General features: G+C 38.4%; 1 long non-coding RNA gene across 2 annotated transcripts; it reads right to left on the bottom strand.

The window, feature by feature from the left end:
• Positions 1–5,956: 5,956 nt before the first annotated feature.
• On the bottom strand, positions 5,957–14,557 carry LOC110015047. Of its 2 annotated transcripts, XR_002874585.1 has the most exons (5): positions 14,371–14,557; positions 13,759–14,108; positions 8,225–8,284; positions 7,764–8,044; positions 5,957–7,049 (listed from the first exon to the last, which is right to left on the bottom strand). It is a non-coding gene; the product is annotated as an uncharacterized LOC110015047 (long non-coding RNA). The 2 variants fall into 2 exon arrangements; XR_002874586.1 differs by lacking the exons at positions 13,759–14,108; positions 14,371–14,557 and adding an exon at positions 8,369–9,170.
• Positions 14,558–14,901: the final 344 nt, after the last annotated feature.

Genomic DNA, 14,901 nt, shown 5'->3' with positions numbered 1-14,901 from the left:
TTAGCAAAGGTAAGGCCGGTTCCTTACCACCACACCGGCCTTACGATTGTTCCATCACGTTATTAGATGGTGCCCCTCTTCCTAAGGGCAGACTGTTTAATCTTTCCGGTCCCGAGAAAGTTGCCATGGAGAGTCACATCCAGGAGGCGCTTTCTTCGGGACACATCCGTCTTTCATCCTCTCCTTTCGGCGCGGGTTTTTTCTTCTTCGAAAAGAAGGACAAGAAATGTTTTATGACGTTATTGGAGCTACAACTGAGGCAGTGGAAAATCAGGACATTTGCAGTGCAGTATGGTCTATGGGACTTAGCTCCACAACAATAACACCTACGGACAAGTCTATCACCCAACTAACCATTGATCAAATTAACTCAGATCAGAGGAAAGATCAAATTATTGGAGTCATAATTCACCATAAACTGGCAGGACAAAAACCAACAAGTTCACAGTCAAAAGGACTCAGCCCAAAAGTTACATGTCTCCTGAGAGAATGGGATAAACTTCACATTGATGAGACTGGAGTTTTGTATCGGAAAACACTGAACAGGAAACAGCTGGTGTTACCAGAAAAACACAAAAACAAAGTTTTACAAGAACTTCATAATGAAATGGGTCATCCGGGTGTGGACAGGACCACTTCTCTAGTCAGAGACAGATTCTACTGGCCTCACATGCAAAAGGACATTGAAGACTATGTCATGAGCAAATGTGTGTGCCTTAAACAGAAGAAACCCCAACATGAGACAAAAGCACCATTCACAAACATTGTAACCACTCACCCTTTTGAGTTGGTCTCACTTGATTTCTTGCACCTTGATAAATGCTCAGGTGGTTATGAGTACATTCTCATAATTATTGATCATTTTACTCGCTTTGCCCAGGCTTACGCCACAACTTCAAAATCAGGCAAAACAGCTGCAGATAAATTGTTCAATGATTATGCACTGCGATTTGGATTTCCCACCAGAATTCATGACCAAGGTGGTGAATTTGAGAATCAGCTATTCTCACAACTAAACAAGTACTGTGGTGTTAAAGGTTCACGAACTACTCCATACCACCCTCAGGGGAATGGCCAGGTTGATAGGTTTAATCGAACTTTACTTCAGATGTTGATAACATGTATGGAAGAGGCATGTGAGATTGCCAGAAAGAGTGCCCAGAAAGCTGCCTCAAAAAGTAAATGTAACTACAAGAGTAACATTTAGACCCCAACACTTCGACCAGGTTATTGAGTTTTGATCAGAAACACCTCGTGGTGGTCCAGGCAAGCTGAAAAATTATTGGGAAGACATTGTCCATACAGTTGTCCGACAAATAAGTGAGGATGTTCCTGTATATGAAGTCAAACCGGAAAAAGGTCCAAAGAAGTCAAGAATCTTACACAGAAACCTTATTTTGCCTTGTGACTCTCTACCAGCAGATTTTCCTGTTCCATCATACCCAAAGAGAAGAAATGTGCAGAAACGTGAGGACAACAAGGTGTCAAGTGAGGAGGATTCTGAGGATGAGAAATACTACCCAGTACCTCTTGAGCCAGGTGAAACTTACTGTGATCAATCTGAGCTCACACCTGAAGTTTGTGATCCTACACATGAGAATTCAGAACACATACACCAAACGGGGAACACACTGCCTGTACTTGAGGAGGAACCGGAAAGGGCTGGTGGAACCCAACACTGCTCAGACACAGAGGACAGTATTGCTTCACCCCCAGCTTTGATTGATTGTGGTGAGGAAAGACATCAAAGACCTCAGCGATCTCACAGACGGCCGAAAGTTTTCACGTATGACACTCTTGGTACACCAGCATGCTACAAGATAGGGACACATTCATATTACATGGACTGGAATATGCCTCAATTGAACACTGTTCCCACATATTATCAGCTTACCCCCTATGGATACTAAAGAGTCAAGAAGGACTACGCACATTAAACTAAATGTTAAAAACTGCAAGTAAAAAAAAAAAAAAATAAATAAAAAGAGTCCCATGTTACGTTACTGTGACTGTATTTCACACTGTTGTTGAGCAATAGACAATGTCTAGGCATTGGGTACTATTAATGTATATTTTTCTTGTTTGAGAATACTAAAAATGGCTATTACACGAAAAATAGTTCTCAATGACAAGTGTTTTTGACTGTTTTTTTTTATTAGATTTGAATGGTTTTTGTACATTGAATTAATGTTGAGGACAACATTTTCTTTGTGTGGGAGTTTGTGGTACCTAATAGGCTAAATTTTATGTTAATATCACGGGAAAATCACTCCATTTGCCTATGAATGTTTTCTGTATTTAATCCTCTTACTATTCAGTTATTGATTGTTTATGCATAGAACGACCAGTAGGGGGCGAACGCGGCTTGTTTCACTCATTCGAGTAAATGCTCTCAATGAGCAAACAACTCGTCTCGTTTTCCTTCTTTCTCCTTTCAGGAGAGTAACAAGGGCGCACTTAATCTTTACATTTTAACAGAAGGTAAACATAATTTGTTCATATTTAACACACGTTTAGTATTTGTAAATTGAAAACCCCCACTTTTCCTGTTTTTTCAGTGAACCCTTATAAACCTTCTTCACAGCAAAGTGAGGGTGTGTTGCTCTGGACAAGACTGAATGTTGCAGACATAGGAAGGTGTGATTGTGAGTTTCATTTTGAGGTTTTTATGTTGCCAGCTTCTCTGGTGAAAGAAAACAGAGGTATCTGTGTGGTTTGTAAGTGACAAAAACTGTTGGTCAACAAGGCCGTTGCAGCAAAAACGTTTCTCTCACACCTTCTATGTGCATCTTTTCTATGTGAATATTAATGTTTAATGGACGTTGGAAGACAAATTAAGAAATAGAAAAGTTTCCTCAAAGCAGCAGCTGAGTGGATCACAATACAATGTTTACCATCCTGGACACTAAAACAGTACCGCTTTTTCAGAAAACTTGTCATTTCATGAGTGAAGAACATCTGAGAAGAAAAAAAGCTGATTTCCTGCCAAAAGAATATGGTTTACCAGAAGAACAAAACATGTGATCTTAGACAGAAACATAGATATCTGTGGTAAAAACCATTCTTACACTTTTGATTAAAAGTTTTCTGTAATTATTTGGAATCAACATCATCTCTTAGCTTTCACAAAGATTAAAAAACTAAACCATTCTCATGAGTGGAACGTTTAACAGTCCACATGTCTTTATTTATCTTCACCTTAACCACAGAGGGGTTTGAACTGCGCTCAAAAGCTGTGAAACGTCTTTGTGAAGACACTTAAACATATAAAGAGTTTCACTTTAGTGAAATTCAATTTTATCTTATGATCTGCCACTTAAAAAACAGCAAAAATCATTTTTTGTGTAAACATTTTAGACAGTTTCACAATTTAGGCTGCTACATTTTTTTAACCACCCTTTTTAAAGTGAAAAGGGTCAGACACAATCTTTTAACATTGTTTTTTTCTTCTTAAATGCGCAATATTAAATTCCAGCTTTACTTCTGTTTTTTACTTCAATTGAGACTTTTGATAAAGAGGGAAAAGCTTTGATAGTTGCAATATTAAATCTATTTTTTCTGTCTCAAATTGTTCTGTTTCACCAGATTTACAAATGTGGAATTCAGAACATACCATTCCTATTTTTGTTTTAAGTTCTCTCTTTTGAATTTTATCTTGCATCTTGTGCATTTGTTTTGTCTCTTCAAACTAAAGCTGTAAAGTGGCAGTCATTTTGGACAAAATGAAAGTAGGAACAAGTCTCAAGCAGAAAAAAGGGAAATATGTGGAATCTATGTAATCATGGAGGCATTTTTCAGTAAAAATTAAAGTAGACACATTCTAGAATGGAATCAAGGAAGAACAGAGTAAAACTTCTCTTGTTGAAAAGTGGAAGTCAATGAGCTGCATTATTCAAAGACACAGGAAGACAATTGTGCAAGAACTCTGGCCTTTAAAAGAAATGATAAAATATAGATGCAGATCATCGAACTCAGTAACAGATTCATTTGCTTTTACAATCTTTAAGGAATCCTATTTGCTGCTATTGTTTAATTGTATTTACATTTGTGGACATCACATTTCTGGTTGTCTAGACCAGTGTTTTTCAACTAGTGTGCCGCGGCACACTAGTGTGCCGTGGGAGATGGTCAAGTGTGCCGTGGGAAATTACCCTCATTAATCATTCACTGATCTAAAAATATTTTCCATCTCCAGGAAATCAGCTCTTTGTTCATCCAAACAGGCCCTGATAAAACACTGAGTAGTGAGGAATATAAAAGATCTTAAAATTACTTTTTCTTTGTGTTTATTTGATTCTATTAAAGACATTTTGATAAGAATCACGGTATTTACCTGCAGCTATAGCGGTTTGCGGAAAAGTCCCGCCCCTTTACCTGTCTCCGCCAATCATTGTTGAAGGCTTAATCACATGTCAGCAGTCTGACCAATCAGAAGTGGTTAAAGTCTTCACTTCCTTGTTCTTAATTCTGCTCATAAAGTCTCTCAGTTCCAACAAAAATACCAGCTAAAGCTCGTCTTTAGCGGTGTAGCTTTCCACAGAGTCCGGTGTCAGACCGTGTCAGACCGTGAACAAAACAATGAAGCTCACAGACGCGAGTCTTTCTGCCCTTTTTCCGCAGTTTTCACACTACATCTCCCATGATGCATTGGCTTAAAGGGCCAGTGTCCCAGCGCACAATGAGTGCGCGTGAAATGTCTAGAAACCTCAACGGACAAACAAACAGTTTCTAAATTTTCTAATTCAACTTTTATTTCATCTCTTAGAAAAAACAGCCGCAACTTCCTGCTTTTTTGGCCACAATTATCACAAAATGCAAGTGAGATTGCGGGGGGGGGGCGGTCGATCAATAGAGACTATGAATTTCTGCTTTTTTTTTTTTTTGGATGCTGGTGTGCCGCGGGATTTTTGTCAAGGTTAAAGTGTGCCGTGGCTCAAAAAAGGTTGAAAAACACTGGTCTAGACTACAGTTCTATTTGTTTTCTCTTTGAGTGCTTAAAGGACATTATAATGTCAATCACTATTTAAACTTTTAAACTAACAACTATAATGTGGACTAAAATATGCAGAAAACTACAAAATGAATGAAAGAAGATGTGTCAAGTTAGTCTGAAGGGATTTTAATTTTTTAAAAGATATTTTAAAGTTTAATTCATTCATATTACAGATTTACACAGTTCACACACCACAAAAGACAAAACTGATGCAAATTTTATTTAAAAAAAGAAGCAAAAAACAGTAACAGATCAAGAAAAATATGTAAGGGTTAATGGCCGACGAAGTGTGCAGTTACTACTTTTTAACGCACGCCGTGGAAGCCTGAACCGTCCGACGCGAAGCGGAGGACGGTTGCTTCCGCGAAGTGCGTTAAAAAGTAGTAACTGCACACTTCGAAGGCCATTAACCCGCTTATACCATGGTCACTTACAAAAGCAATACATATTAACCAGGTTTTAGTCCTTAATTCTTGTTTTTTTTTCCGATTTGGATCACTTTTCTCATAAACAGCGTACTATATGTTACGTGATGCGGCGCATCGCGCCGCATCACGTAACATATGGTCCGCGTCGCGCAGCACCACCGCTGCAGTCAAGATTCGGCGATTTATATATGCTGATCGTCCCGATGGGTTGAATAAAGCATCAATTCAGAGGGAAAGTTAATCGCTTACCGCTTGTTTTTGCCCAGATGATGAAGCAAAAGGTTGTTTTACAGAAGCCGGCGCAGTGATACAAATCATTTAAGCTAGCCGACCGGAACTTCTTTTTTCACCGTGCGGTTATCAGGTTTTAACGCATACCCAGCAGCCAATCAGAATCGAGTATTCAACCGGACCATGGTATAAAACATAATATATAATACATAATATATAATACACATGATAGAATATTCATGCATTTCCAGCTATTTACTTTTTATATTTTCCAGCATCATTGACTTAACGTGATATTTACTGCTTTTATACGTTTTATCTTCTGCCTCATGAGCTCAATTCCACCAAACAATTTGTATTTCCAGCTTTTACAGTGTAGAATAGTGGTTCATGTACATTCTCAAAATTTCAGAAAAATAATATTTCTCTCTATGTCAGCCCATATAGACTTCATGACTGGATTTCATTTAATTCTACAAACATTTCAAAATTAACAAAATTAAAAACAAATTACAGGAACAAAAATACCAATGTGGTATTAATGAAGTAAAGTCACATTAACCTTAAGAAGTTTCTTAAAATGGCATTTAAGAAATAAGAAAAAAACATATCAGTCTAACAGGTTGATAAAGAGAAGTAATGTGGCTTCATCTCGTGGCAACATATAGAAAAACAAACATTTCACGTACATTTACAACTCTTACAGCATAGACTTTGAAATTAAAGTAAAGTAAATCTATCCATTGGTAAAATTGTCTTCAGTGAAGCAAAGACAGAAGAACAAATTGACATATTAACAATACTTTAATTTAAGGATAAATCAAAATGATTGTCAAACTCTATCTTGGAGTTTGGCTTCAGTTTTTCTCAATTTTTTATTTCACTTTAACTTTCATGAAGATAACTTTCGTTTCTAAGTCATCTCTGGGTTTATGTTGTAAAATTTCACAATCATACCTATTTTTCTGCTTTTTATTTTTTACAATTTCCAATAGGAGTGGCAGTCAAAGCAACAAAAACTAAGAGTGGCAACACTGCAGCGACTACAGCCACATAAACTGATGATTTGAATTTGTCCAACATTTCTCTGAGGAAAATGTATACTGCACCGTTGCAAGCAGTGATGGTTTTAACCGTCTCATCTCTGCTGACATCGTTCCAGACTTTACACGAGATGTTTCCAAAAAGCTGTCCATGTATGATGATGGAAACATTAAACACACTGGATCTATCAGATGTGTCATTGTTCAGGGACTGACTGTGTTTGTTTGATTGTAAAAGTAAGAAACCATTCAAAGTCAGAGTGAGCTCTGCTTCATCTCCCTCATAGAAGCAGGTGACTTTCTGCTGTTCTGGTGACAAACACTGCTGAGACACCGTTAACACAGACACAGGAGCTGCAAGAAATAAAACATATTCAAGTAAAAACATCAGCAAGAATAATGTAAAGGTTTCTTTAATATCTCATTAAAGTAACAAAGACAGTCCTAAATTCAGAATTTAAGCTGCAGTTTCTGGTTCACATATAAAAACATTATCGTCTTTTGAAATAACAATTAATTAAAAATAAGATTTTGCTATAAAATATACACACAGGATAAAATATAATAATTTTTGTTTATCAAATATTTTTCTTTTGTAAGGTGATGTATCCCTTCAACCTTTTGTAAAAAAAATCAGTTTGATTGAATTGTATTGAGTTTAATTTTGATTTTACTTTTATAATAATATATAATGTGTATATATAATATTATAACAATAATATTATAATTCAAAATTCTTGATATATAAAAACACTTACAGACACACAATAACGTATTTGTGTGCGTTCACATTTTAGCTGCAGCCGTAAGGATAAACTGTTTTTAGTTTACATTTCATTCAGCAGAAAGAAAACTTTTTTTTTCAATTTAGGAAATGAAATTTATAATTAGGGAAATGATGAAAAACAGCTGAGTTCATGTCTTGTGTTTAGTTAAGTAACAATAACAATTTTATTTTTATTTCTTTACAGAAACTGAGTTTTATTTTCAGGTCATAAATATGTATTTTAGATAGAAATTTACATAATAATTTACAATAAATAAAAATAAAAAATATGTTTTTCTTACCAAGTACTCTGAGATTCACAATGGAATTTCTCAGTACTTTGCCATCAGGGTTAAACTCTTGAAAGGTGTCAACTCCAGCATTTGTCTTTGAGACATTGTTCAATTTGATTGTTCCATTAACATATTGGTGATTAGTTATCATTTTTCCATTTTGGTCTACCTGGAAGAGTACGGACCCGCCGTGTTTTAGCTCCTTCTTCATTTTTCTGACAGATAAAAATGAACAGATTTTCCATCTGCAGTGAAACATGAAGTTTCCTTTGATTCATTAAAGCTGGAATCTGTAAAACATGGAAGACACAAAGATAAAAAAAAAAACATTAATTTAGCATTAAAAATGTTATTTTAAAACTTATAGTTTAACATTGAAATATTTTTACAAAACTTTGGTTATTTCAAAATCTTTTTTTTCTTGAAAAATTAGACTTTCTTCAAAATTATAATTTCACACTAAAATGTACCTTTTCCAAAAGATCCTGTTAGCAGAGCTGCTGTGATCAAGGAGATGAGAATCATTGTGACTGGAAAGAAAAAACACACATCAATATGTAAAACCTGTATGTTATGTATTCATTTATCTTTAAAAAGTCCATATTTATACTTACATCTTCACTCTAGTTTTTGTTTAAAGGTCAAAATCAGCAACAATAAGGGAAAAATCAAACTAGTCAACCCTTAAACAGCTTCTTCACTACAGAGTGAAGGTGTTTCGCTCTTTGACTGACAAGACTGAATGGAGCAGACATAGGACGGTAGGTGTATGTGTGTGTGTGTATGTGTGTGTGTTTGTCTTTTTCTGTGGCCAGCCTCTCTGCTAAGCACAACAGAAGTATGTGTGTGGTTTTCTAAGTGACACAAACTGTTGGTCATCAAGGCTGTTGCAACAAAAACATTCTCTAACACCTTCTGTGTGCAGCTTTCCTCTGGAATAATAATGTTAATGCATGTTTGTGATATTTCAATGAAAGCTAACAGGAAGTAACAGACAAGTTTCCTGAACACAGCTGATCATCTGAGAAACTTTAGAAAGTCTTTTAAAGTTCCTGCCAAAAATACAGCTTATCTAAAAGAAAATCACTTAATAAGTGACAAAAACGTAGATATATGATATCTTACACTTTAGCATTAAAAATCTGTCTGTAATAGTTTAAAAACAACATTATCTCCTAACTTTTACAAAGACAGAAATACCTAAACTATTCTCTTGTGTGGAACGTTAAACAGACCACGTGTCTTTCTTTATCTCCACCTTAACCTCAGCGCTTTTTGAATCACACTTAAAGCTGTGAAAAGTCCTTGTTAAACACCTTAACATGCAAAAAGTTTCACTTTAGTCATGTCCAGTTTCTTTACTCATATGCTATTTAAAAGTCAAACAAAGTATTTGTTAATGTATAAATTCTATTTTGAACATCATGTCAAGTGAAAAAAATGTAGAAACATCCATCCATCTTCAGAACCTGCTGAATCCCTTCTGGGGTCATGGGGTTGCTGGAGCCAATCAGAATTTCATAGGGCTCGGTTTGGTTCGTTTCGGTTCGGTACTGCTGTTTAACAAATCTCCCTGGTATGAACTGCTATTTTATGAGCTATTATGTTAATGTTATTTCTTGTGCGTGTTTTGCTGCCGGACACCTAAATTTCTCCCTTTGGAGATTAATAAAGTTTTTATCTATTTTCAGTATTTTTTCTGTACAAAAAAGGCAGTAAAAATTACTTGCAAAATGCATTTATTGGTTTTATATAACAATAAATAAAATGGACCTATTTAGTTGATCTGCTTTATAAAAATAAGAAAAACTGTTAGCCGCCGGGAACCAAAAACTTTGGATACTTAATACTGGCCTGAAAAAATAACTTGCACATTTATTTTATTGTTAAGGCCGGGTGAAGCCGTTTTAAGAGCATTAACAGATCTGTGGCATACGCTATCTTAGTGTTACAATGTCAACATACAGCATTCGACTTATCCAATTGTCTTTTCCCTTCGTAGATGCTGACATCAAAGCCAAAGTGTTCCCCCCACACAGAAGAGCATAAGGAGATGGGGGGGGGGGGGGGGGTCCTTGCGTCTGCATTAGCCATGCTTATCCTGTGGACATGCGCGAACTGTCACCTCCATCACCTAATAGCTGTTGAACCTGAACTGAAGTTAGGGTATCTGGAGCAGAATCATGCCTCCAACAGAGGATGCTTGAGTATAAGCAAAACTACAAAAAAGGAGCGCTCACAACCAAAGACCTCGCCAAGGCAGAGTTGGAGTTAATTCATCTAAGTCAGAAAGGGAAATATGCAGAGGAGCTTAAAGTCTTACAAGCTGGAAGAGGTCATGTGAGAAAGGATAGCCACATCTTCAAGTTGCATCCATATATGAAGATGATGATAAGAGTGGGTGGATTCAAGCCGTAATGCCACATGATGCCATACATCCAGCTATCGTGCATAAGAACAATTGGATTTTCAAGCTCATACTTCATCACACCCACAAACAGACAGGACACTTAGGAAGAAATTACATTCTTGCGAGACAGAGACAGAAATTTTGGATACCCAAAGCCTGCTCAGCAATTCAGGAGCTAATTTTTGAGTGCGTCATATTCAGAAGACTACATGCTAAGGCAGGTGAACAAAAAATGGCAGACTTGCGGGAAGATCGGGTATTCCCAGAGAAGCCCCCCTTCATAAATACTGGCGTAGACTTCTTCAGACCACTTGAGGTCAGCAGAGGTCGTTGTAGAATGAAAAGGTATGGTGTCCTTTTTTTTTTTTAAAAATGGGGCGGTTCAGCATTGGGTGTTCTAAACCAGTGTTTTTCAACCTTTTTTGAGCCACGGCACACTTCTGTAATTGAAAAAATCCCGCGGCACACCACCCACTGATAAAGTGAAAAAAAAACTTTATGGAAATATAAGTGTTATATTGTTAATATTGTGACGACCCAGCTGGTGCGTCACTGATTGCGGGGAAAACGACAGCTTAGCTGTGAATCAACTGAGCTGTGAATCAACTGGCTGCGCTGGAGAGCTGTCCGCGGGCATGTCCCATACAACGCACGACTCTGCACACTCTTAGAGAGGAAGACGTCTAAAGAGTAACTGAATGCATAATCTCTTTTCCGGCATCAAGCCCATTTATTTCTAACTACACAACGATGAACATTGCACATCACACATGGGTGATTTTATAATCGTTCATGTTTATACTCAGTGTAAGACCTGGGCCGGTTTGGCAGGGCACAGAGCTGATATCCTGGCAGGAATTGAGGAAAGACAGACACGAAGCTCTTCCTCCACAGCTCTCAGTCTTTCTCTGTTTTTAGTTTTTACAGCAGTCAGGCTTTAAAAGCTCACCTCACACAGATATGTTGTGGAAAATGGGAGCAATGTCAAAACAGCTTTGTTGGCCAGCATGGGGAACTCCTTGGCAGCTGCCAACCAAAAACTGTCCAAACGTAGATCAGCAAAAATTTAGCTTGAGACCACGATCTTGTCTCAGTTCAGTAAGTTCCTCCTGCTCCTGTAAAGTCATGTCCTTTCCAACAGCTGATGCGGTGCTGAATGGGTCCCTAACCCAGTCAAGGCAATCCGTGGAGGTTGAAGGAAAATAAAATGACATCTTCCCCGTAAGAGTTTTCAAATGTTTAACTACTATCTCACACAGTGCTGCAGTATTAACATCTTGCCATTTATTGGTGAGTGGGAACATTTCAAGATTGCCACTTTCCACATGTTGCTGCCAGAGTTGCACCTTTGAACGGAATCCGTTTATTTTATCTGTACTTGTAAGCAGATTTTCATTTCGGCTTTGCATTCGTGTGTTCAGTTCATTCAGATGATGAAAAATATCTGCCAGGTACGCCAGCCTTGCACACCACTCATCACTTCCAAGCAGCTTTGCATAACCGGACCCCTCATTTGTCAGAAACACTTTAAGTTCCTCTCGCAGCTCATACACACGGGCCAGCACCTTGCCGCGCAACAACCATCGGACCTCTGTATGAAACAGCAAGGCTTTATGCTCCGCTCCCATTTCCTCACACAAAGCCACAAATATGTGACTTTTCAAAGGTCGTGACTTCACAAAGTTTATCATGCGTACAACATCATCCAACACAGGAACAAGGTCTGCTTGTAAAGTCCTGGCTACGAGGGCTTCGCGGTGTAACAAACAGTGCGTGATGATCACATCTGTTTTTTTTCCTTCACTCTGCTTACAAAAGCCTTTGGTGCGCCCGACCATGCCTGCAGCTCCATTAATGCAGACACTCGTGCAGTTTTCCCACTTAAGTCCTCCTTTTTCCAGATATTCTGATGTCACCCAAAATATTTCATTTCCAGTTGTTTTTTCTGGCAAAGCCTTGCAAAAAAGAAAGTTTTCTCTGATTATGTCTCCGTCCACAAAATGGACACATTAGCCAAAAGTTGAGCATGTCCACTTATATCAGTAGACTCATCAATTTGCAACGCAAACTTATTACTGATACTGATACTGATACGGAATCACACTTTTGATGTCTGCAGACATGTCATTAATACTTCTGGAAATTGTGTTATCGGAAAAAGGGACTTGGGCTATTTCTTTAGCCGCTTCAGGTCCGAGCATCTCATTTACAATGGCTTTGTAGGCAGGAAATATTAATTGCTCTGCCACAGTGTGGGACTTTTTGGATTTAGCCACAAGTTCAGCAACATGGTAGCTAGCTTTAAAGGCTCTCTCATTTACCTTTGCTGTTTTTCTCATGAAGGTTGCCTGTTTATATGTGTGTTCACGCAGGCGAACAAAATATTCCACATTTTTGTTTTGAAGTGAAGGGTGTTTCATTTGGAGATTGCGTTTAAGTTTACTTGGGACCATAGCCTCGTTGGAGAGCTTTTCACCACATACTAAGCACAACGGAGTCTGTGCCGTTGCATCACCGGTAAAAGTAAATCCAAATGAAAGATAGCTTTCGTTATATTGCCTCCTGCTAAAAATTTTACTGGACGTCACCGTCTTTGCTTTCCTTTGACCTTCACTCATACTAGGGCCTTCATTTGGGTCTGGATTTTGTCCAGGGTCCAGTTCAGAGCCAGAATTTTTCCTCTTCAAAAACTTAAAAATCACTTTCACTGTTTTGTCTTTCACGATGTCACCGTCAACGCCACCTGCCACTGCACGCATGTGTCACTAGTTCACTTGACTCCAAGCACAAAGCAATTAGTTATCTGCTGCTGCCACCTACTGGTATGGAAGAGTACTGAAGAGTAATGATCATCACCCACGGCACGCTTGACAATATCTCACGGCACGGTGGTTGAAAAACACTGTTCTAAACTCAGCAAAAGTTTATGTTAAACATAACTTGCAGTTTAACTTGCAGTTATGTTTAACTAAAAAACAAGAACAAGCTAAATAAAAATTTTTTCCAATGAAAACTGCGATCCTTAATAAGAGACATGGAGCTGGTCTTTTGACTTTATCAGTGACTGAATGTTGGGCTGCAGCTTAATCACTGATAGTGCCAAAATGTCTTGCAAGTGTGAGTGTCCCCCTGAGTCCCCCTGAGTTTGACGTTGTTCAGGTTCATGAGACTAAATGTTTGCTCACAAATGTAAGTGCTGCCAAAGAGAGATAGCATTACTTTTGCATTTTTTCTCATCTGTGGGTATCTTTGTACTGACACAAGTGGATAAAAAATCTCTCAGCGGTAGTGATACAAATTTGCTTCTGTGAGGTTCAGGGGCCAGGGCGGGTTAGTTTGTTTCGCATTCTAGATTGGTTGTGGGGTTTCCGGTGTCTTTGGGCCTTTATTTTGGTTACTTCCGGTTTCTCCCATTTGTGTTGCCTCCACCTTTACTTCTGCTGATTGATTGCACCTGTTCACGCACCGGATGTTCATCATTAATGTGTATTTAAGTTCCTTCTACCCAGTGCCTGTCACGGGATCGTTTTGCATTCTTTGTGCTTCGAGTCTCTGCTTCGAGATTAAAGAAAGAAAAACTTTGATTCAACTTACCTCTGTGTTCCTGCTTTTGCATCCACGCGTCGAGCGTGACAGCTTCTTAGCTCTGAGTCCCATTGAAACTCAATCAACTCTATCTGCAAATGTTCTGGAACACGTCTAAAACAGAAAAGCCTCTCTGACAAACTCTGTCAAATGATGAGCAAACTGAAGATGGCGTTACGGCCACGGTGCATCTCACGCTGAAGGGCTGAGAAAAAGCTCCATGTCATCTGCTGTCTTCTTGAAGTCCACAAAGCGCAAATCAAACTCCTTGTTTAAGTTGCTGAGAAGTTCTCCACATTCTGGCAACCAATGCACCTCCACATTCACTTCTCTCAGGCTGGGGAAGTGTGCCAAGTTTCCTAAAGAGAAAAAGTCAAATAAGAATGTGTACATTAGTATCATTAGCACTACTATGAGGCACATAAACTACAGGACACAAAAGACATAAAAGAGAGCAATGAAAGCAGACCCACAAAGACAAACAATGACATTTTCTGTCAAACAGGCGTAAGTACCACGGACAGCGACACATCACAGCGACAGACAAACATGGAGCAGCACCTATTACAGTCACAAATAACAAACAGCCAAAAGCCTGTGTGGAGCATGTTATTGACTTACCTGCTGAAAGATGCCGACAGAGTAGTTGCAGCTTCATTTGGAAAGCCTTGATGTGGTCAAACAGCTCCGTTATGATCTGTTCTTTGCCTTGAAGTTTAACATTTCGATTGTTGAGCAGGTAGCTGATGTCCACTGTGAAGAAACTGGATTTTCTAGAAAGGACTGTATTAAATTTTAGTTCGTAACCCCGTCAGTTTCTTACACACAGAAATAATGAATAATGACTCAGAGACAAAACTTAGCTTTTGTGGAGGTTTTACTTCGTCCAAACACGAAGGGGACAGACATATGAACATGGTACATTCAAAGTCCGAACCAACGAGCTCAGGGATGGGCTTTGGTATAAAAACCCTGCATTTGCATATTCAGAAGATCGTCCGATGGGCCTCGTGTGAAAAACACGCCCACAGGTTACTGCTGGAGAGAACCTCCAAGGCTAAAGTGAAGATAAGTCTGAGGCCTGCTCAGCAGAAAACATGCACAGAAAAGAGGGAGTATGGGAAGAAACTGTTAGAACAATAGTTTGGCTGT

The sequence above is a fragment of the Oryzias latipes genome, chromosome 14, assembly GCF_002234675.1.
Source record: "Oryzias latipes chromosome 14, ASM223467v1".
In the NCBI taxonomy this organism is placed as follows: Eukaryota; Metazoa; Chordata; class Actinopteri; order Beloniformes; family Adrianichthyidae; genus Oryzias; species Oryzias latipes.
The sequence above is the reverse complement of the archived record's forward strand: the minus strand, read 5'-3'. Positions and strand labels throughout refer to the sequence as shown.